At 42.6% G+C, this 23017-nt stretch overlaps 1 protein-coding gene across 2 annotated transcripts in view; it reads right to left on the reverse strand.

Annotated features, from left to right (window-relative positions):
* The window catches only part of BACH2 (BTB domain and CNC homolog 2), a 183189-nt gene that overhangs the window by 76837 nt on the left and 83335 nt on the right, over nt 1–23017 (reverse strand). Inside the window, exons 3-4 of one of the 2 annotated variants that reach the window (XM_054279574.1) lie at nt 21635–21739; nt 2902–3052 (exon numbers count right to left, since the gene is read on the reverse strand). The gene's annotated coding sequence lies outside the window, so the exon portion shown is untranslated. The remainder of the gene's footprint in view (nt 1–2901; nt 3053–21634; nt 21740–23017) is intronic. The other variant, XM_054279575.1, reaches the window with a different exon arrangement.

Consider the following 23017-nt stretch of genomic DNA (forward strand, 5'->3'; position numbering starts at 1 on the left):
TGCCATTAGTGGCTGTTTGGGATAACAAATGGAGAGAGCCTCTCAGCAGAGAGCACAGCTTCTCCCTGACTGCTGTACTCCCACATTACACTGCACTCAGTCTAACCTGCCCAGGATTCATTCCCAGAGAACCTGGAGAAATGGGGTTTTCTTTACTACCCTGGCACACGCACCATAACAGGGTTTTGCAATGTGCTCTGTCAGAACAAGCAAGGGGCATTCTGCTTTGAACTCACACATCACTAAGCACTATTTTTATGGAGATTTTGTCCATCAGCATCCTAGTAGTATTATAGAAACAAAATAATAAATGGAAGGGGCGAAAGGCATACTTATTTATCCCACTGCACCCTGGGAAAAACAAGAAGAATGCAGTTGTTACAGCTGGGTCAACCTTGTGCAACTGCTCTTTCCAGCAGGGCTAATTAACAAGTGAAAGTCTGCTTCTTTCTATGGAAATTGCTATAATGAGGTAATTGTTACTAGCAGAGGCTGCCATCAAAATCAGCCAGACAATGGGAAACAGAGAAATCAAATAAGCAACGGGCAGCTTGCCCTCATGTCTACCTGCACCAGCGCGGATCTGCACACACGACGGGTGCAACCCCAGCCAACAGCCTGTGACGTGATGCATGGGTTTTCTAGGGGCTGGAGTACACACCATGTTTTAAAAATGATGCAGAGCAGAAGCACATAACCACAGTTAATAAAGAAAAAAGAAAGGAAGAAAAAGGAAAGGTACATATTTGATGACAGCTCCTATATCCTCATACTGGTTTTCAAGTTCATTTGGTCCCCAGATCTGATTTTGTTCCTCAAAAAGGAGACATCTGATTATTTGTAGCACAACAAAAAGCAAGACTAAACTTTCCATGCACTTATTGGAATGAGAGAGGTTTGGTCTTTCCCATTTCGGTCTGCTTTTTCAAGTCCCCCAACAAAGATGATATTTTTGAAGTTAGTTCCTCTGGAAGTGTTTTAAATAGTGAATTTGCAAGATGCCTAATGATAAGCTTTTCAAACATCATGAGGAAATCCTGCAAAAAATTGTGAATAAGGCTTCCAAACCTCATGGGAATAGTGCTAAGTAGGACTAATGAAAAACAAGCTTTTTCTGCCTGCCTAGCTGTTACAACTCATATTTTCAAATCTTCCTCCTTAAGACAAGCACTAAAAACAAATTTCAAGCCAGATCCAAAATTTTCCTGTAGTCAGACAATTCTTGCTAAGGGGGATTTGATTAATAACTGCACCAGAGAATGCCAGACCCTCAAGGAAATGGCAACACCCTCCCTTTTTTGGAAAACAAAATCAGACTCACACCTTGTAAGGCCTCTTTGACAGTGAATTCTGTTACTACCCAGACTTTCTCCACTGACTACGACTTCACCATTGTTTTTGCTGATACTGATCACACTAGAAAAAAAAATTCCTCTCTTTAAAAACTGAATTTCCATATGCATTAAAGAACACAATCCTCCTTCTGCAGTAGACTTTTCTTTTTTTAGTAAATCTTTCCGTGTCACATAAGCAAATAAAGTACTTCAAATAAAGACATATTTCTAATGTAAATACTTTGGTTCCAAAACATTCATATTTTTTTAGAACTAGTATTACATACAGATCAGTTCCACATACTAAAAATAGTATTAGTTAGCATTCAAGAAAAACTGACCAGTAAGGAGTGGTCTACTTCACTGACCTGTTCTGACTAAACTGCATCATATGCATTAGTTACTGCAGTGAACAAACAAGGGTGGTAATGTGCACAGTGCCACACTGTGAACCACAGTATTACCTCCTTTGGCCAAGCTGCTCTATAACACCATCCCAAAGATAAAAACCTCTTAACCACAAAGAAATTTGGTTTTGTTTTAAAAATTAATGAAATTAAGTTGTGCTCAAGCCTTTTCCCAAACTTGTCAGCTCTGGGGTGCCCCACCCTCCATAGAGCACAGACCATCACATCCATGACACCCTTGTAGTGGTCCAGAAGCTTCTTCTAGCTCAGAAAGCAGAATTAGGGTTACAACTGCTGACAAACTGCAAAGGGTCAAACCAATTTCTCCCCACTGATTCTATGTCAGGCTGTGCTATGGAATGTTTCAGAGGAAAACTCAGGCATTGTGGATTGTGGCATCAGGGATTGAATACGTGCACAGGATCATAAGCTGCTCCCCATCTTGGGTGAAATACCAAAGCACAACAAGCACAGGGGACTACTGCTCCAGCTGAGAAGATAGGAAGGGATCTGCAGTCCCCTCAATCTGTCCCTAGGAGATCTATGCACAACTTTCTTTACCCTCCTACACTCAGGTGGAGCACTGATCCACCTGGAAGGAGCAGGAGGTAGCAATGAAGACGCTTCTGATGCTTACAGAGCCTCTTGGGGCAGCAGGCTGAAGGATGAAGCAGCACCAGGGCTCCTCCAAGGGAAACACTCCAGGAAACCAAAAGGAGAAGCAAATGGATTCCATCATGGGAGAAACAGAAGGGTGCCTGCAGTCCTGTAGGGCAGGTGATGGCCTCCAAAGTGACGTGGAGCACGTGCAGCTTTGGCAGAGTACACCAAGGTAAGTGTGCACACACACACAGCCCGTTGCAGAGAAAAACAAAGCACAGAGCAGTGGGGGAGCAGAGCTATTTTAGGCACTTCTCGCTAAGGTTTACTGTAGTAGCAGAACACTTAGAAAAGCCGTCAAAATGACAATCACTATTTAGGTTAAAAAAGCAAGTAACTGCTTCAATAACAATTTATTCACCACCTAATGTTTGCAGTTGAATTACAGCTTTTACGGTGTTTTTCTAAAGTGTGATATTTATTGCCTCTGCCTTGCCTTCCCAAGATCTTTTTTTTTTCATTTTTTCTTTAAATAGAAAGGAATTGGAATCACGACTTACATGTAACTTTTCTAGGTTCTGTGCTGGCTAAAATGTTCTCACGATGCAGGGAACAGGATCAATGGAGAAATTAAGAGGCTGCAGCAATCCATTAAGAAGTGACCCTCCAAAGTTCTGTGGGGCAGTGTTCTGGCAACTCAGCTGGAGCAACCTAAAATAAAATAAAGGCACGATTTTAAAAAAATCAAGCACTGAAACTTTACAAACGCCTCTTTGTTTTTCCCCTCTGATTCTAAAAAACATGCTGGGGCATCTTTTTTCTTTAATATAGAAGGTCTTTATGCCAAACATGACAATTACCTAATGTCCATTTCACACTTCGTCAAAGCTTTAAGCTGTAGATACCTTCCTAGAAAGACCATGTTTTCCTTTCAGTCATACAGTATAAGGCCCCTGAAAAGAATTCTGAACAGATAAGCTAACACATAAACTAACTAATAATCACATTTCTGAGATTATTCTGCCAGATCACACTACAGGTACGTGCACTGTTACACATACACACTAAGGAATTCTTTACTGTGATGGTGGCGAGGCACTGGAGCAGGTTGCACAGAGAAGCTGTGGATGCTCCATCCCTGGAAGTGCTCTAGGCCAAGGTTGGATTGGGCTTTAAGTGACCTGGTCTAGTGATAGTTGTACCTGCCCATGGCAGATGGGCTGGAACCAGATAAAAAGCTGAACCTAAATCACCCTGTGGTTCTATGAAACTGCACATCACACCAGAAAGGAGTTATCACAAAACCAGCAAATTTATCTAGTAGGCTTTAAATAATAATTAATACTGGCTTTTGTCAAAGCTTTGCATTGATTTTATCAAGGAATTTAGGTTAGGAACACAACATTTGTGCCTTTGTTTCTCCTTTACTCTGGCGAGCTTCAGAGAAGAAACACCATCAGCCTAATTTGGTACCCCTGGGTTGATGCAATGTGTGTCATAATCCTGCAGCCACCCTAAAGCAAAGCTACCTGTCATGCCAGTCCATGTCAAAAGAAAACTGGAGAGAGAACGAAATGTTCATCTGCCCACGGAAAATTCACTGTGCTGTCACCTCTGTGCAAGGGGCCCAGGGCTCAGTCCCTGGAGGGGAGGCACTCTGGGATGGGGAAGGCTGGTGAGAGCAGGGCTGGGGCCAGGGGCTGGAGCAGGGGGGGTGAACCCCCAGCAGCCAATCCCAGCATCACCACACAGCCCAGACCCCACAGTGAGCACAATCCCAATCCCAGAAAAGGCTGCCCCCATCTATCAAGGAAGCAGTCACACTCTGAAGTGGTTGAGGAGGAAATACTTGTAGAAGGACAAGTAACTAGCTTTAAGCTATAGGGGTTCTCAAGTTGAGGTTTTCAAGTTGCCAGCACCCAACACCTTACTGTTTTCCTGGAAAAAAACATTGGAATGCTTAACTACTATTTACTTGAGTGAAGTTGGCAACTGGGAGAGGAAAGGAAGATGGTTTTCTTTTGAACAGAAGGGGACAGCAGCAGTACAAGCAGTGGCATGTATCTGTCTTCACAGGATCACTGCAAAGGCTGTGTCTGCAGGATTGCCACAAACCAAAGCTAGATAAAGGGGGAGGTGAGGCAGAGGAAAATAAACCCCTAAAGTTTCGATCTTTTAAAAAACTACTCTTATTTTTTAAAAACATGCAAAATTAACTCTTCAGTAAAAACCCCTAGTTTCTCAAGAGATGTCTGCTATGTCTATTTATTATGACTAATGCCTGTTGATGACTCCATAAAAAAGTGGGGGAAAAAAAATGCAGTGTAAATGAGAGAGATTTGGTGGTTTTTTCTAAGTATGCTGTTCCTGGTAAAAAAAGTTCAAGAATTTCTGAGCAGTGACCCTATTGCATTTTACTCCAAGCCTTGTGGAGAATTGATTCACTAGTGGAAAGCAGGTTATTTCCTCTGGATGGCACCCTTCTAGATGGTTTACCAACAGATGCTCAAACTCTTGCTACCTTTAAGGATTACCTAATTAGGTACTTGAAAAGAATCATGAGGCTGTGCTAGGAACACAATGCTTGTGTCTCTTTAGTTTCCTCCAATTGGGCATAACATTCATTGACAGACTGTAAGAGTACCAAATATTTATGGTCACAAATATACATTATTTAAATTGCCGATAAACCTAAAAATATAAACTCTAAATCTGTTCAGTCATAAATCACTGGTAGAACAAAAATAACTGTCGCTTACTCAATGGCCAAAGGACTAAAGCCAGGGAAGCCTCTGTGTTTTTAAGGACAACTTAGTTTCCTGGGCAAAAATTGCACATGCCACGGTGTATTAGACGAAAAAAGAGAATAAACACAAGTTGGGAATAGGGAAACAAGAGAAAAAAAAAAGGGCCACAGGGGTGAGGGGAGAAAGAAGACTTTCAGCACCACTGAAGCTTTTCCGAGAAGGTCTGATTGATGTTCACTGCTGTAGAAAGCATGAGGCTGCATCCCAAACATTTCATTCCCTTCTGCAAATGTCTCACTCCATACCTCTCCCCATGTTCCCCAGATATTCTTGCCCTATGTGGGATGATCCAGCCAGCATCAGGTTTTACACATGATCTAAAAGACTAAAGCAGGAATCTCTCTGCCCAGGGGTCAGCTTAGGGTAGAATGAAACTTGACCCCCGCCTATGCTCAGCACGAGGGCTCCTTCATGCTTTCCATCCGACAAAGGGCTTCTCCTGAAACAGGCAAAGTATTAAAGGCAAAGCTGCTACTACAGCTGCAAACCTACAGGAATACATAAAAACTGAGCTCATAGGAAGAGCCAACAGTGCACCTACTGAAGAGGAACTTCAGCAGTTTAACAGGCTGATCAGCCAGGTTTACAGCATTGGAAGAGCCGGATCTTAGGCAGGGTAAGGTGCTCTCTGCGCCAAGGCTTGCTCACATCAAGGTCTCGGCTCTCAGCACAGACCTGCACATGTGGGTCATCAGTTAACAGGGTCATGAGAGGCCACAAAATCACTGTCCTACACCAGCTTGAAGCACCAGCTCCTGCAGTCTTGGAGGAAAAAAGAAAGAAAAGCTTATATTTATTCTAAAAAGAAGCATCTGCCTTAAGAGCTTGCAAAGGAATCTAGAAAAATAACAATACTTCCAACTGGACTTTGTAAATCTGCCTAATTTTTTAAAAAACTTATATTATTTAACAACCTCTTGTACATTTTTTGAACCAGGTTGCCTTCTTTCTCCCCCTTTCTGATGGCTTCCAATACCACCTGGCAGCTGAAATTAGCACTGAGGAATGCAAATGTAAAAGAAGACACACCAGACACTCTAACTGGCAGAAGAATGCATGAAGTTGAAAAACCATTTGCCTCAATAAAACACCTTCCAGTTTGGATTTCTGTTATACAGAGAGAGTGTTCAAAGGACAGGTTTTGTTTTTAACAGGGCTTTAATGCTTAAAAGGAGAAAAAGTGGCAACTTCTTCTGTTTGCAACAAACAAACCAAGAAAGGTGAATTGAGAAGGGTATGATGAATGTACCTGGGTATTACTCCACTTATCATGAAAGGTGTTTCAAACACAGAAAATCCTGTAGTTGTGCTCAAGAACACTGGAGATATTGGATGGGCCATGAGGGAAGTGAGCAACAAGTACACAAACGCAACAAATACACAGTGGGTTGTTTATCCTGATGTTCAGCATAGATGGGTAAAATGAGGGCTAAGTAAAATGACCCACACAAGGAGACCAGTTGGTGAGCTTCTCTCAGATGTGGACAGGAGGAAAAAACATTTAAGGAAGGCTGAGCACCTGCGAGCCGGGAGCGGTGAGCACAGGTGTGCAAACAGAGCTGGTGTTTTCTGAAGCAGTGCCTCACCTGGTGGGGTGCAGTGATGCTACAAACACAAATATGTACAGAAATCGATCCCAGTGAAGTCAAGGATCCTGCTTTGTTACATGCAATACCATCACAGACCAGCAAATGTGTTTCCCTTACATTTTGTGTGTGATTTCTGTCTGGTTGAAGTAGCTTCATGGGAACATTTGTAGCTTGAAGGGTCGCCTGAGGCTGAGAAGGCATTTGCAGTGCTCCTGACATCTAATGCCTGATCTCTCCCTGAAATCTGTGAATTAAACCCAATATGATATCGATACCTATGTCACAAAAGAGACACGGTCTGCTTCACCCTCAGTGCGCCTAATTTCCTCATAATAACCTGTGGAGTTCTTCCAAAGGGAAAGAACATGCCCATCTATCACTCCTGCTTGTTCCCACATGCACTGTTTAACCAGGAGCAGCCAAAATAGGAGCCAGAAGGGCACAGCAGCTTCTTTCCCAGTGCCCAGAGGTGGGATGCAGAAAACCAACACAAGCAAGGAAGTGTGGACCACAAACAGAGAGGTACTCATCCAACCAGAGCTGTGAGCACCAGCTCTGCAGTGTGCCCCTGTCTGGGAGAGCTGTGTCAGCAGTCAGAGAAGATGAGATTGAGCTATTCCCTCAGATATTGGCAAAACAGTGTCAGGAACCACCCTAGCTGGAAACTGTGGCCGAAGTCACCAGGAGAACCCTCAAGAAAACCATTGCTGGCTGACTGGCTGCAGGGGAAGGCAGCTGCTGCTGCCCTGGAGTGCTCCAGAGTCTGAAAACTGGATTTTCACCAGCTACACATAACAAAACCAACCAGGCTTAAACAGAAAACCTCCAGAGAAGCTGGGGAATGTGCATAGGGAGAATTTTCCACCCTTCCTTGTCCTCTGGTTGCACTAAGGTCTGTGACACATCAAGCAGGCAGGGCTAGAAGGCATAAGGATGCAGTTCAAGACTACTGCCACAGGAACTTGTAAATCTTTTAATGTAAAACCCAAGTGATTTTTCTCATTGGAATATACTTGACTTAAAGCCACCATCGAAAATATTTTATCTTGGGGTTATGACTCATGAAAGAATGGCTAGGTGTGAAAGGAAAGTTAATATATTTTGTGAGAAAAACCCCCTCCCCAGCAACCTTATCAGATGACACGAGTTGAATATTTATGTCCTATGCAGTAAAACCAATAGACAGCAAAAGCCACAGCCTAATACTTTGTGTCAGATCTGATGAAAATTCAGACACCTAGCTTATTTCCCCTTAAGGGCTGGAAATTATGGTTAACACATATACAAACAGGAGAAAATGAGATGGTTGAGTGATGAGGATGAAACTGCTGTCCCTGAGTCTGGCATGTTGGAAGATGACACTGGACTAGCCAGTCCTGGTTCTCTTGGATGAGAATGCTTCCAGGTCATCATGAAGTGACACAGCTCACTGGGTTAATGCTCCAAGGCTCCTGACCCAACAGATGTGACCCACAAAAACACACCCCTGCCATGCCAAAAAGATGTTCCCATGTTGAATGATTATCACAGTCAGACTCTTACTGCTGATTTCTTTTAAAAATTGCAAATTGAGAAAACAGTTAACATAGAGAATGAAAGAACAGGCCACAGTCAACCACAAAAACTTCCCATAAGGTTCAGCATGTGGGAAACAGATAAGTAAGTGCTGCAAAAGATGAACAATATTTAAGTATTAACACAAATGTTTGTTTTGGGGAGGTTTATCTGGCATCTCTACCGGTTTTCCTCCAAGTTCTAATACAAAAATAACTACATCTCACTGCAACTGGGAAGAGATGGCAGCAGCTCAACATTGCTCCCTTTTTCCCCCTCTGTACTCAGAAAAAAACCCCAACTGCCTTACAGTGTCACACAAACTAATTTTAAGGTGATTTAGGATGAAGTCCGCCATATATTAGCAAGTTCAGAAAGTTCAGTCAGTGGTCTCATTTTCATCATCCTGTCAAAGGAGGACATACATGTGCGACATAAGGGCAGGAGAAACAGCTTTTTCTCCAGCTGTACAGGTGGTCCTCCATGTTACAGCATGAAGTGAGGAAATTATCCTTTAGCTAATGTAAATTCTGGATGCAATAGTTGCTCACCAAGCTATGAAGAGGGAGCCCATGTTGATGGATGTGCACATCTTGCCTGTGCAAGCTATGGGCTGAAAGTGAGCAAATGCTCCATCTCCCATGAAGGAGCTGCCTCTCATCTTCTCTGTCTCCACCCCTCACTCCAAACAGGGGAAAGTCAAAAGACATGAAATTGCTTTGTGGGTGATCTTCACTGGTTGTTTAAAATATAAAAAAGAGAAAGGGAGAATGGTGATGGGAAAGTGGTTCAAGAATATGTTCCCTCTTGGGTGAACGCAGGTCTTTTTAACAAGAAAAGCCAGGGAGGCCATGCACAGTAATGCTGAGAAAAAGGAAATGGTACTTCATTTTAGCCAGAGTCATAAATCTTACCAGCGAGCCTCTAACGGCAAAACGGCGAACAGGGGAATTTTTATACAGAGATAATTAGTTGCGAGCTGATATCAGCTTTACTGTGCTGTGCACTCTGTGTGTGCAACATGTTCTCAACCTGCAAAACCCCACACGAGGCTCTGGCAGCCCTGCTGCTGCTGGCTTTGCCAGAAGGCATGCAGCTGGAACTCCCAGAAACCCTTAGGAAAAAAAAGGTGAAGATGGAAATGGGTATTTCTGCTCCAGAGAAATCTTGTCTGTAGCCCAGAATGATTCTTCCAATGGGGAAAATGCACCATATTTATAAAACCACATCCCTCCGCTACAGGGCAGATGGACCAACAGGACACCTTGTGCCACCATTAACACCCCTGTCTTCTGGGATACAGACAGCACTCAGATCCTGCAGAGCAGGCACATGGGTCAGGGAAAAGGTTTATCCATTGAAGGGAGAAGCAAAATGTGGTTGAGGGAAATTTATCAGCCAGAAAAACCAGCTGGGAAGATGCCTCACAAGCACCAAAGTCAAGGGGACATTCCCTCCACCTGTACTGGGAACAGCCCATCCGCCCGTGCTTGTTCCTTGACATCTTGCTCTGTTTCAGAGACCAGCCAGGGACTTGCACTTGTGATTGACACAATCAAAGACTCCAGCACTCTAGCAGTCAGCTGTGCTAGTAGTCAGACCACACTTCCAGCCAAAGAGAAGCTGCTTTTCAGTTTCTAGATGATAGGGAGTCCAGGAGACATGCCAGCAGCATGCCAGGTGTGCTAGGTGCCAGCGAGCATCCTAGCTCTTGTGAAGCTACTTTAGAGGGCACCAATTTGGTCTAGATGAGGGAGACTGGAAGCCTTCATCCCTAAAAGATGTCCAAGTTAGGAAACAGCCCAGAAAGGACAGCAGCCTGCAAAGGGACAGCTGAATGAGAAAAGAGAGCCCACCCCAGCTGCACAAGGAGCTTTGAGGCTAATGGTCCCCACATGTTACCTTGGTGCTCCCTACTTACTTTCTGCCCACTCCCTATTTTCTTTTTCATCTTCAACCTAGTGCAACAGGACAGATACACCTATTGTTCAATCACACTCCTCTGCTGGCCCAAAATGGCTGGAGGCAGGTGGGGCTGGGGGCAAAGCAATTATGTCTGCATGGGGTTAAAGCAGCAGGTCTTTTGTCAAAGGCTCAGTTTGCCTGCAACCGTACGTTAAACTGAAAGACCAATCTGTATTTACTCTGCTAAACTACAATTATGGGGTTTTTCTAATCATTCAGCCTAATGGTACACAGCTGTCACAAGAATCTTTGAACACATCACTGGCTCTCTTTGATCTGATTAACCAGATAAGGAACCACAGCCAAAAGATATGAAAGGATGAATCCAAATTTCAAACTCTCAGCTGAGCAAAGAATTTCATTCAAAGGAATGTGCAAAATAAGGAGGGAGGAGGTTCACAATGCAAATGAAGGTTTTATTTACTACTGATATAAGCAGGTGAAATACTCTCCATCGCACGGTTAAAGAATAAATGGACCCTAGCCTCAAAGTGGTGTTGACAGGTGTTACATCTGCCACACTAATCTGTGTCGATGTCAATATTTGTATCATCTTTTTTCCAGACTTAAAATGAGGGGCTTTCTTCCACAGGGATGCTTTTTACACTGAAGAAGCCTCTCTGTGATATTGAAGAGCTCCAAGGGCATGGCCCCTTCACCCAAACTGCTTCTGTTCAGCATGTTTCTTCAGATAGCATAGTATTTATTTTTTTAATTTAAGACAGATTTGTTTATTTGCTTTTATTTCTAGCATAATGTTTACTATTCCAATCAGAACATTCTGTAATCTCATCTAAATGTTTTATTATTAATTGCTGCACCCCACACTCCACCCTTAATAACTATCCTCGGGAGAGGTAAACATTTCAACACAACTTACTCTAGTTAAAGCCATGAATATGCATTATTTATTTATTTAGGTAAACAGTAATTAAGAAAAATCACCAAACCGCCTGCTCTTTGAAATGAGCTCTACTTTACCAGCCTTGCCGTGGGAATTGCAAGTCCCTTAAACACATCTATTACTTTGTCCTCCTCCACCATGATTTACATTGATGGGCCTCAGACCACACTGCAGGTGCCAGAAAAGCAGTCAGTCCTTACGCTACCTGAGGCTGAGTGACAAGTCCAAAGCTTCCAGCAAGGATAAGCAAGAGGTACCAAGATGTCAGTAGAGAAGAAAGGTGCAAGATGAGGAAAAGAATATTGCTATCTATCACTCAATATGCTGATTTTTAAAATTTTTTGCAGCAACACAACCACTACTAACATGAAAACGCTCATGACCCCCTTCTGCCCTCTCCCTGCAGATGGAGGGATGTGTCCTGACAGAGGGGCCTGTGACCACCAAAGCCTCTCCATGCTAAGCTGGGCAGCAGCCAGCCCCAAACTGAGGAGTTTTTTGTGCCAGAAGAGTCAGCCTCATGTGCTATATATATAGATACGTAAATACATATATATGTATGTACACACACAACTTGAGCGTTGGGTAATAAGCAGCTGAGTGACTCCACTCGATTCCCCTGGTTTTCTTCCTCAGTGTTACATTAACTCAAATATTAAAACATCCCATTCTGACTTACATTTCCACCAAATTGCACCACAAGCATGACAGAATATGGCAGCGCCAGAGGCAATGAAGTCACTAACAGGACACTCAATTTTTTAAACCAAAAAAGTCAGGCACACCAAAATAGTCCTCACATGGTTGAGTATCCAGCTCAAGGATCACACCAGCACTACAAGAGAGGAATCGAAATGTATCCCAAAGACAAAGGGATTTTCACAGATCTAAAATTGTTAGGTAAATAGATAAAACTGCGGTTGGGGCTTTGTTTCAGTTTTCAAAGCTAATTTCCGGCCACCGTTCAGAGAAATGCTTTGCATTTCCATTTCTGACTCACCCGCTTTAACAAGCGCACTCGCTGGAATTACTAAGCATGGGATCTCATCAAAACATTTCACTTTCTGAATCAAAGTGCTTTTCAATTTTACTGATGTGATCTATAAAATTTACCATGGTAACAACATTGGCGATGTGCAGGTATGAGTGCACAATGCGATGTGTCAGAGGACCCTTCTCCCACCGGGCATCCCACCAAGGTACAGGAATGCCTCCCAAATTCTGCCCAGCCACTCGGAGCACGCTGACACCAGTCTCTCACATCCCCTTCACAAAGTGATACATGCTCCCAGAGACACATTTAAACATCAGGTATGAATGAAAAGCATTCCTGAAAAGAATCTGTTATGAAACCGAAAATCGGAGATCGCCGCAATGCTGTGCCTAAGTTGAGTCATCAGTTCCCTTTACAGCCTAATAATTGACACTGCCTTGATCAGAATGACTGATCCAAACGTTGCTTTGTGTTTGTGTGTTTTTGTTGGGTTTTTTAATTAAAAAAAAGATTTCTCATGTAAACAAGCCGTCTGTCATCTTGCAGGAGTGTTTGTATTCTTCAGATCATGGGAAACATCTGTCAAAACCAGATTTTGCTCTCCTCAATCAACTCCATACAGTCTTAATCAGACTGTACTACAAAGAACTGGTCTTGTTACAGAAATATACCCTGCCAATTCTCAGTGGAAGCACTGATTTTATTTCACTTTCTTGGGATTAAATGCTGCAAAGATTATTAAAAGAGTTCCCTCCTTCTCCTGCGGGATCTCTCCCCCAAAGGAAATCCTGAATTTACTTGCTGCTTTTCTCCTCTTTGTGCGTGTTTCCAAAATTAACTACCTTCCAGGAAGACACAGATGGGAGAGGAATCAAGGTACAGTGAAACTTCAGAGCATGCTGATGTCCCACCTTTTGACATGGGTACTTGGATAATGGAGTGATTCCCCCTCTGATGCTGGCAACAAATAAACACTCCCACGCGTCTGCATCCCGCAGGTCACACCTCCCCTGAATGATTCATTAGGTATTTTCACATCTTCTACATAGGGAAACATCAAGTGGGGTTGCAACTGCCTCTAGCGGTGTTTTCTGAAGACAAGGTGACACAAAACAGAGTGGTTGCTACTACCAGGATAAGGGTGATGTTAGACAGACATAATATGAGTCCCCTGCCAGGGAATCTGCCTGGGAATAGCAAAATCATTGTGACAAAAGAAAAAGAAGCCAATTAGAGAAACAATGTGAGACTGTAACAGAAAGAGCAGGCAACTCCATTAGCAAGTAAATGAAGAGGAGATGACTGGAGTAGGGGGACCAGGATCAATGGGTACCAGCCAGGTGTCTTAGCTGGGGCTGTATGCAGAGCCCTCTTAAATGGACCAATAATTTATAGATTAAGGGGACAGTACTGGAAACCTTCAATAGTATACACATGGTCTTAATTAGAAGAATGCCCTTGGAAGGGTGAGAAATTAATGGTCATGTCTATATTAACTTTTACCCTTACACCTAAACTACTCCGCTGGAACCATGTTGCTGATGTGACGCCCAACTTTTTGTTTTTTATCTGGCAGTAACTCCAGCCCAGTGCTGCAGACTGAGCACCTACCAGCAGCTGGAGTATATCACCAGCACTGCTGGAGGCACAGCTCTCAGCATCTATCAGTAACTCATGGATTACACATCATGCCACTAATTCTTAAATACAAGGCATGAGATATGAGGAGAACCTTGGTATGCTTTGGAGAAGATGGAGAACGACCCATCTAAACACTGGGTATTGGGAGTAATACAACAGCAGACTTTAAAACAAGAAGACAGACAAAAACCAAAGCTGTGGAGGAGAAGAAATGAAAAAAACAAATGGCATGAAAAGGGAAAAGGAAACAATCTACTGGCTGAAGATGACGTTAGATTTTATTTCCCTAACTGTGGTAGATAGTTGGACATGAAACTAATATCAGACATATCTGCAAAAATCATACTCTTCTGAATAGAGTGGAACTCGATTTAAATTAAAACCTTGCTTTAAAAAAAAATCTTCAGGCAAGCATTTTCTTTGAAGTAAGAAATTACGGCATAGCTAGACTTATGAAACAAACCTATGACAATACTAAACAAGATGAAATATCAACCATGTTTGAGAAATAATGTCCAGAAGCATATAGATTCAGCTCTGCTCAGCACAGAATCCAATGAGTATCATCAGCCTTGCAACATCGTGGGGAGTCTTGTATTTTTCTGAACAACACTTTTATCAACTTCAGCTATTTTAGAGAGAAATGGACTGTCACACTTCCCAAATGTAGGTGAAACGCTATTTTGGCCAGATTTGAGAAGAGACTGGACTTAGCACTGGTTTCATCTGCCTGACCTAAGAAAACATGTTTTCAACTATAACTTTCATAAACTCTTTGAAGTTTCATTTTACTACTCTAAGGTCCAAGGGCGGCAATATGAAGACAGAGGAAGCAGAAAAAAAAAAGGATAGGAATGAAAAGCACTTTGGGCTGTCAAGCCAGCAAACGTAAGAATTGTATTTGGCTTTGTGAGAGCATTGCCAACACTAACAAACCATTTGCCGTCTGCTGCTGCATACCAGCAGGTCGTGCACAAGCTAACATTAATACTTTGATGCATGCAAAACAGACACATTTTGAAGTGCCCTTGTAATTGTTTTTAAGTCAATTTTGCACCAAATCTTGAGTGTCTCAATTAAAAAATAAAGGCGTGGGAAAGAAAGTGAAATAGGGTTTATCACCCCATAAAGTTAACCAAAACAGCAAAGACTGTGTTCAAATGTCTATCTAGTTCTCCCTGACAGCTCAACTCAAACTGAAACCTTAGGCATGACATGAATTTCTTCTTCAGTTTCATGTCACCTGAAAACAGAAGTTCAACATCAGTATTTTAACCATCCAGTTAACGATCACCCAAAGCAATAGTAAGATCCAGCAACCATTAGGCCACAAGCAATGCCAACTCTATAACCAGAAAAAAAAATTATTTTCTTTTCAATCTCTCTGCTCTTAAAATGTGACTGCAGCAGCTTCAGGGACATCCTGCATGATCCATTCTCACTGCTTGTTCCTGTGTAAGAAAGATGTCCTCTGAGTTCAGTAATTACAGGTTAACTTTGTCAGGCTGAAAGAGCCTCTTTCTACAGTTCTGATGGCTTTTGGAGATGGAGGTCTTTTTTGTTTTGTTTTTAACTTGTACGATTAAACCTACCTGTTCTGCCATTAGTGTCTTGTTTTATTACTCCTCATAGTCCTGGCATTTCCCTAAAATGATGTAAAAAGTAGGCAGTTGCACAGAGAATGATTAGTACAGCATGTGCTGTAGCAAGCAATATTATGTATTTTATTGCTCATGAAGTCAGAGTACTGGAACCAGCCAAATCTGTTACTTTGGTGTGAAAGTACATTTTTCCTTTCCTGCTTGCAACAGGGTAATTAATAACTGAGAGAAATAATGGAGTAAATAAGCATGGTGTTAGGTAAGCATTCCTAATTACACAACCTTATGTTTGGACCAAGGATTGATGTTTGGGATGTCTCTCTACAAGAGAATAACAAAGTTTGCACCTCATGTGTGTCACAAGGACGCTTAACACACCTCCTGCTCCGCCATAATCCCAAATTACTCACTACCTGTGCCAGTGTCCTGATCCCACTAAAAAGTCTGTACTTTTCCCTAAAGCTCTGCAAGTGAAAAATTGAATCTAATGCTTTCCCATTTATTCAGAGTGGCTGATGAAAAGCTCATTAATACTTGGGCAAAAAGGCTCTCTACAATTGCAGCACCCAGTCATAAAGCCAATGCATGATGGCCAGCGAATGTTTCCAGATAGCAATTGGCTTTACACAGGTTCCTACTTGGTAAATAGTGAGAGGAAATACTGAATAAATACTCGTTCTCCCTTATTTATTTCTACACTGGGTGAGGCAAGACAAAAGGATGTTTAGGCACTGAGCTGATTTCAGGCCTTGTCCTCTGTGGATAACTTTGCCTGCCATGTTATAGGGCTTTTAATCTCACATACCTCAGGGATCCTATTATCATCACCATCATAATGAAACCAGACATTGCTTACTTCCTGCTCCCCCAGCCTGACTCTGGCCAGGCACACAAAAATGAGAGCTCACTGAAGAAGGCTACTCATCATTTCACCTGCTTGGCTTCACCTCCCCATGCCAACTGGTGTCACCTTAAGCTGTTCCCACCAATGGGCAGGTCAAGCAGCAGTATAACCCAACCCATAAGGACCAGAAGACATTCAGCACACCTTGTTCACAGGAAAGGCACAAAACAATCCCCAGGTGTTTCTGTAATTCCTGTTGCTCTCAGCACAATTAGATTTTATTGAACTGTAATCCTAGATAAGTGCATTGAATCTTACAGCTGAAGTCAATTACACTGCGTTAAATAGCCTTCCTGATTTGCAAGATGAAGATCACTTCTGTATAAAACTAAATTAGCTCAATAACTCATTATTTGTAGCTTGGGTGAGGGGTTGAAACAGCAATGGACAACTAAGCAGTTGCTGCATTTTCAGGCACTAGTCCTTTAGAGCTGCAAGCAAACTGAATTTCCAGTTTCACCAGTTGGGAAAGGGGACAAGCACTGCAGGCACACAGAGGATGTCCAGTGTCCACAGCACTACATCTTAAATCATCCATGTTTTCTCATGGCCAGGGACTCTGAGCTGACCAGCCTTGGAAGGAACAAGACATTGGTTTTCATGTACTGAGAACTTAAAAGTTTAACAACCAACCCAAAGGAGATAAAAGGGCACATCGAAAGGCGTGTGACTTGTCATTTCTGATTCCTTACTCAGAATAACCATCAGAACTGAGTGAGAGCATATAAAAACCCCTTAAATTAATATTTTTGCTTAGCAGGGTCTGAGTGGAGGAGCCGAGGGGCTGAGGGCCAGTGGTGGTGATGGGCCATGTGGGCATCCTTAGCAGCCACACTGTGCCAGTGCACACCTTGGCAGGAGTCTGTGAGTGCGACATTCCACTGGCTCACACCACCTTCCTCAGCTGCTAGGCTCACTTTTGGTACCCCTCTAGCCAGCCCCAAGCTACAAACAACCATATTTCCATGTTAGGAGATCTCCACGTAAGCTGGGAGATGACAGAAGCAGTGTTTCTGATCCCATTGGGTTGTGCTGGGTGCGCGCATTGAGCAGACAGGAGTGATTCAAAGACATAAGCTGACAGACTGAGAGGAGAAAGGTGAGAGACAGGGAATATTCCAAATGCCTGCTGCTGCACTGGGGCAGCCAAACTCCACAAAAAAAGTAGGCCTGAATGACTAGGAAAGAAGAAAATCAGCCCTTTTGAGATCTGGAAATAATTTCCTTTACTCTGTAACACAGAAATGTGAGCAGCATGGTGACCATCTATCCCCTGTGAGGAAGCACATCCCTTTTGCTCTGGTCTCCAGGGTGGCTCTTCCCATTGCAACATCCACATCTTTCAGCAACATCAGTAGGCTTTGTCCTCACAATGAACATGAAGAAGATGATCTCCACTGCAAAATGAGGAAGTCAGTCATGGGGCAGATGAAGGAGGTTGCCTGAGAACACACAGGAAACCTGTGACTGAGGCAGGGAACTGAACCCAGACCATGAGTTCCAGTTGGGTGCCCAGTCCAAGCTGGGTGGCTGACAGATCACCTCTTCTTCTGGGGCATTGAAATTTAAGTTTGGTGGGTTTTACAATGAGCTTCTTTTTTTATTTATTTTGTCTAGTCACTACGTTTCATTACACTCACACTTCTGCTTTGTGAAGGCTTTTGATCCTGCTTCTTTTCTGTTCTGGCTTAAAAAACCAACACAATGGAACATCAAACAGAATTTATCCTTCACAGTTTGGTCTCCTCCCCTACCAACATCATCCTCTCCCTAGTGCTCAGTGCTAAGCATCCTCTCCCTAGTGCTCAGTGTTGTGTCCTCTGTGCACCCTGCGCTCATGACTGTGGCTTCATCAAAACCCACCAGTGATATTTAGAAGGTGATTCTTCTTTGTAGCTTCACAGAGTTACAGCAACTGCTTATTTGAACACCAGTGCTGTGAGGCAGCAGAGCAGATCTGGTGGGAAAACCAGAGAAAAGAGATGCACAAAAGGTAAGTTCCAAAGTGTATGTTCTGACACTGCTATGCATCATGTCGACATGAGCAATCATCTGAAGAGCAGCTACCAGTAAGCCACAGCATCAGACTGCCTAGGATGTTTTACTGGCTTGGCTAATGAATCACTGGGAAAATGTGAGCCATGTGCCAGGGTAGTTGTCACGGTGGGTGAAAACAATGACTCTTTCACTGTCACCGTGCCTTGTGGTTTAATTGATATTTTAACATATTTAAGATCTTTCTGTGTAAAGCACATAATATGCACTTCTAAGACAAAATCCTTTGGTATTATACTATTTGCAAGGAGGTGCAACGAGTCAAACCACTATTTCAAGAAATAATTCACACTGGCTGAATCCCCTCACAGAATGTCTCAAGATCTTGAAAAGGAAAAAATAACTAATTTCCACATGTGTAATAACTCACACGGTGAGAAAGAAAAAGACTTCACATTTTTGTGAGAAAATGTTGCAAAACCACAAACTTTTGAAAGTGCCCAATATGCTATTTTCAGCTCATCTGGATGCAGCCCAAACTATCCACAGCTAACCAAGGTGCATCTGAAGACTGTAATCATTCCGCTCCCACCACAGGCTTTTTGTGCCCACTGTGCATCCAAGGCTGTCAGGCCCTACAAAGTAACATAGGACTTTTATGCTTAAAGCAGCCAAGCAGCTGCAAAAATAACTCTGTAAAACTATTGAATATTTCGTCCCGCTCAGCAGCTGGAAAAACAATTACTGACTGAAAAATTCAGTGTTTGATATTACTTAATAGTTGGGGAAAAACTATTTGTGAATCATAATTAACGTTTATTTAACTATTTAAAAACATGCATCTACTGTTTGAGGCTTCACAGAGAGCAAATATGTGGCCTTCTGGCACCATTAAACAGACTAATACAGTTAAACTGGAAGGACATGAGGCAGAAAACCACACTGGAATAGTCAATCCTTCAAGGAACTGGTGTAACTGAGATTGCTTCAGCATGCAGGCTGCAACACCAGGTTTGAACCAAATCAGTAGCGACTACCCTGGGGTAAATGACATGAATGCACAGCTCCAGCTCCTGGTGCCAGAGCAATGCAAACATCATGACATAAACTGGACTAAAATCCATTACTAACAGTGACAGAGAAGCTGTTCCCCTTGAAACAGCCTCAGGGGTTTATGGGCACCTTCATGGTGGCTCAGCCCAAGTGACAGCGGGGCTTCCTGTGAACAAGTGCAGCAGAGCCTGTGAGAAAGAACGAGAAGTGCTCATCTTCATGAGCAATGAAACAGGTGAGAGCTCTGGAGCACAAGCCTGATGAGCTGAGGGAGCTGGGTTTGTTCAGCCTGGAGAAAAGAAGGCTCAGGGAGGACCTTACCGCTTTCTACAACTGCCTGAAAGGAGGCTGTAGCCAGGTGGGGCTTGGTCTCTTCTCCCAAGTGATAAGATGGCCTCAAGTTGCTCCAGAAGAGATTTACATTGGATATTAGGAAAAATTTCTTCACATAAAGGAATTGCCAAGCATTGAACAGGCAGCCCAGAGAAGTGGTTGGGTCCCCACTCCTGGAGGTATTTAAAAGCCATGTAGATGTGGCACTTAGGGATATGGCTTAGCGGTAGACTTGCCAGTGCTGGGTTAGCAGTTGGACTTGAGGATCTTGAAGATACTTTTCAACCTAAATTCTGCTTGTATGATTCTTAATGATCTTATGGTTCCATGAAAGCAATGGTGGCTTAGGTCAGGATTTAAGTTCCAGAACCAGACGAACCATTAACGGCTGCTGAAAACAAGCATTAGGCCTTGTTTGAAATTTCTAATTGGGAAACTGTTTGACTTCGGACTTTTTGGAGCCCTGATTTCCCCCAAACAATTCCCCCACTTGTTCTCTGCACATTTGCCATAGCTGAAATGTCCCATCACTGACAGTAACCAGTACTTTTTTCATCTCATTGAACTTCACCCATGCAGAATTGGGCTGAGTGCCTCACGGGTCCAGCAATCATGGAACAAGAACAAAACAGCAGTTACTGTATTTGGCAGATAATTGCAGGCAGAGCCGAGCCAAAGATTCCTGTCCAGCACAACCTCACCTAGAGAGTGACCCAGGTGTGTCAGTTACTGTACAGAGAAAAGATTCACAAAAAAGAAACCTACAGCAAAAAAACTGACTCAGCTGCTGTGATTGAAGGACTTGGTGACAGGATTAACAATAAAAAAAAAAAAATTATACCTAGTATATGTACAGCAGATTTCACTTGCGGGGAATATTCTGCAAGGTGCTGAGGAATGTGAGCAGCCTGTATAATAAATATGCTTAACTAAGTCATTTGAACTCTAAGTCACCAACTCTCCCACCACTGCTCTCTCAAGCAACTGTTATCAGAGGCCATTTCAAGGGAAATGCACTTATGTCAGAAATACTTCTCATATCATACTTCTCATAACCTGCAGCACCAGAAAAATGAAGACAATATAAAAAGAAATAAAAATTACAAAATTTTGGCTCACAAACATCCCTGAATGGATTATGCTTTCAAAATAAACAGTATAGATAGCACAATAAGGTTTTTGGTGTACGTATCAAAGTTTTCTAGGATGATGTTATCATTCTAAATGCAAACACATTCTCAATGCCATATACAATGCAATTGGCTTGTGATCTGAAGTAGGGTCATTTTCACTGGGACTCACTCATCACCTAGGATGATCTAAAAAATTGTTATGGATCCCTTTCAACTCAGGATATTCTATGATTCCATGATCATAGAAAGAAGATGCAGCTGACCAAATTCACCTCCATTCAGAGCCCGCTGAGGTTCCCTAGCAATACCCTCTGCATGGCCAAAGGGACAAAGCACTACACTTTTTGGATCAGACAGGGCATCTATTCATGGATCATTTCAGACTGAATTAGGCAGATCACAGTTTATGAAAACCTCCACAAAATTCACTCTAGCAGGGCTATACCAGCACAGCTAAAAGGCTGAAGTACAGGCTGGAATGAACACTCAAAAAACATGTATGTCATAGAGTTAATAACAAAATAGATCAGTATGTATTTGGCCAAATTTCTTTCTAGGCTTCTATGTAGCTGCCTGCTCTCAGAAGTGTTCAGGTACTTTGCTGGGGAGGTCTAGAGGAAGAGAGCAAAAAGCCTTGAAAGGGCTTTGGCTTTATGCTATGCACAGATATGGGGGCGCTCCAGCTCCCACATGCATTGTTAGTGTCTCACTAGAAATTAGAATAAAACTGTGAAATTATAAGAAACAACCAGAATATCTCAAAATCACCCCAAAACTGAAGAAACCATTTGATGATGCTTTTGTAAAAACACTTACTTACAACGCAGTCCTGGAAGTGACTTCCAAGCAAGCCAACTGCTGCTCTGGACAATTTACTGGATGGTGTGGCTCAGCTCTTTCATACAGGCAGCACTTACAGTTGTATCTAGAAAAGGAAATACAACCAAAATTCTTTATGAGCAAATACACAAACAAAGTCATCTTTCTCTTTAAAACCATGACCAGGTTAAAACTAGCTTTAGCAGGTCTCAACAGTTCTTGTGCCAAGCTTCACATGTGCTGCCTGCTCACAGGAACAAGCCCCAGGGTGCAGCCAAAGCACCCTATGGTGTATAAGCCAAGAGCGACTGTGCTTGAGAAAAAAACCCCGCACTGAGCGCATCAAAGCGGCAAACAAACGCACCCAGCTGTTTTTCTCATCTAGTTCTACTTAAAACACTCGCAGGAAATGCAAGATGAATTAGTACCAAAAAAATGTAGGTGATTTCAGTAAGGCCAGGAATTCCAGGCACCAACTTCTATTTTCTCTCTCTTGAGTGGGTGTTCACTTGTAAATTGTAGACATGTTAGCAATTCAACGACTGAGCGAATTAACATTCAGCTTAACAGTCATTGTTAGGTTGGGAGGTTATTACTGCTTGTTCTGCTAAAGTGGCAGGTTAAAATACATTTGTATCTGAAAAGTTGTTTTCTACAATACATATTCCCTGTCTTTTCGCACCAAATAATTTTCTTCCATCGTGTCAACTCCTATTGTATGAACCATCACTGGCAGCTCCACCAGAGCAGCCGAGGTAGGCAAGGAGAAACAGCAAGGGGACAAGTGAGCAGGAGAGAGCACTCGGCTCCCACCATTTCTCTTTGGGCTGCCATATTAATTTTTTTCCAGGAATTTTATGTGATTGATTTGAGACTTCTCATCAAAAGAGCACACTTGCATGTTCTGCTTTTAAACCAAACAAGCAAAGGCAAAACCCAAGAGGAAAGAGAGGGCTCTACTTCACCAAGCCATGAGCGTGATAAAGCTGCTTGCTATCAGGCACTGCTTGGACACAGAATGGAAAGCTGTGATTTCCCAGCCTTGCAGGTGATTACTATTAATGGAAAAAACAAGTTTTCAAGGTTGAGTTGACATACCACTACATGTTGAATTTTTGCAGACTCAGATCCATTTTGTACTAGTAAACGAGGAGCTTGTATCCTTCCCTCTGTGCTTTTTTTTTTTTTTTTAGGGTAGCTCACAAGCTGCTGACAACTCACACTGTACTAGGAGCTGTTCACACTGCACAAAGTGTTTACCACTCACAAGTGATGCTAAAAATTAATTTACAGTACCGCTACAGCAAGCTTTGACAAATTGTCATGTGTTGACACAGTCATAAGTTGTTGGTTAAAAAAAGTAACACTTCCCTCTTCTGCCACT

Source organism: Melozone crissalis, unplaced genomic scaffold (genome assembly GCF_028551555.1).
Source record: "Melozone crissalis strain CALT ecotype California unplaced genomic scaffold, PUWL_Pcris_2 ptg000027l_1, whole genome shotgun sequence".
Lineage (NCBI taxonomy): Eukaryota > Metazoa > Chordata > Aves > Passeriformes > Passerellidae > Melozone > Melozone crissalis.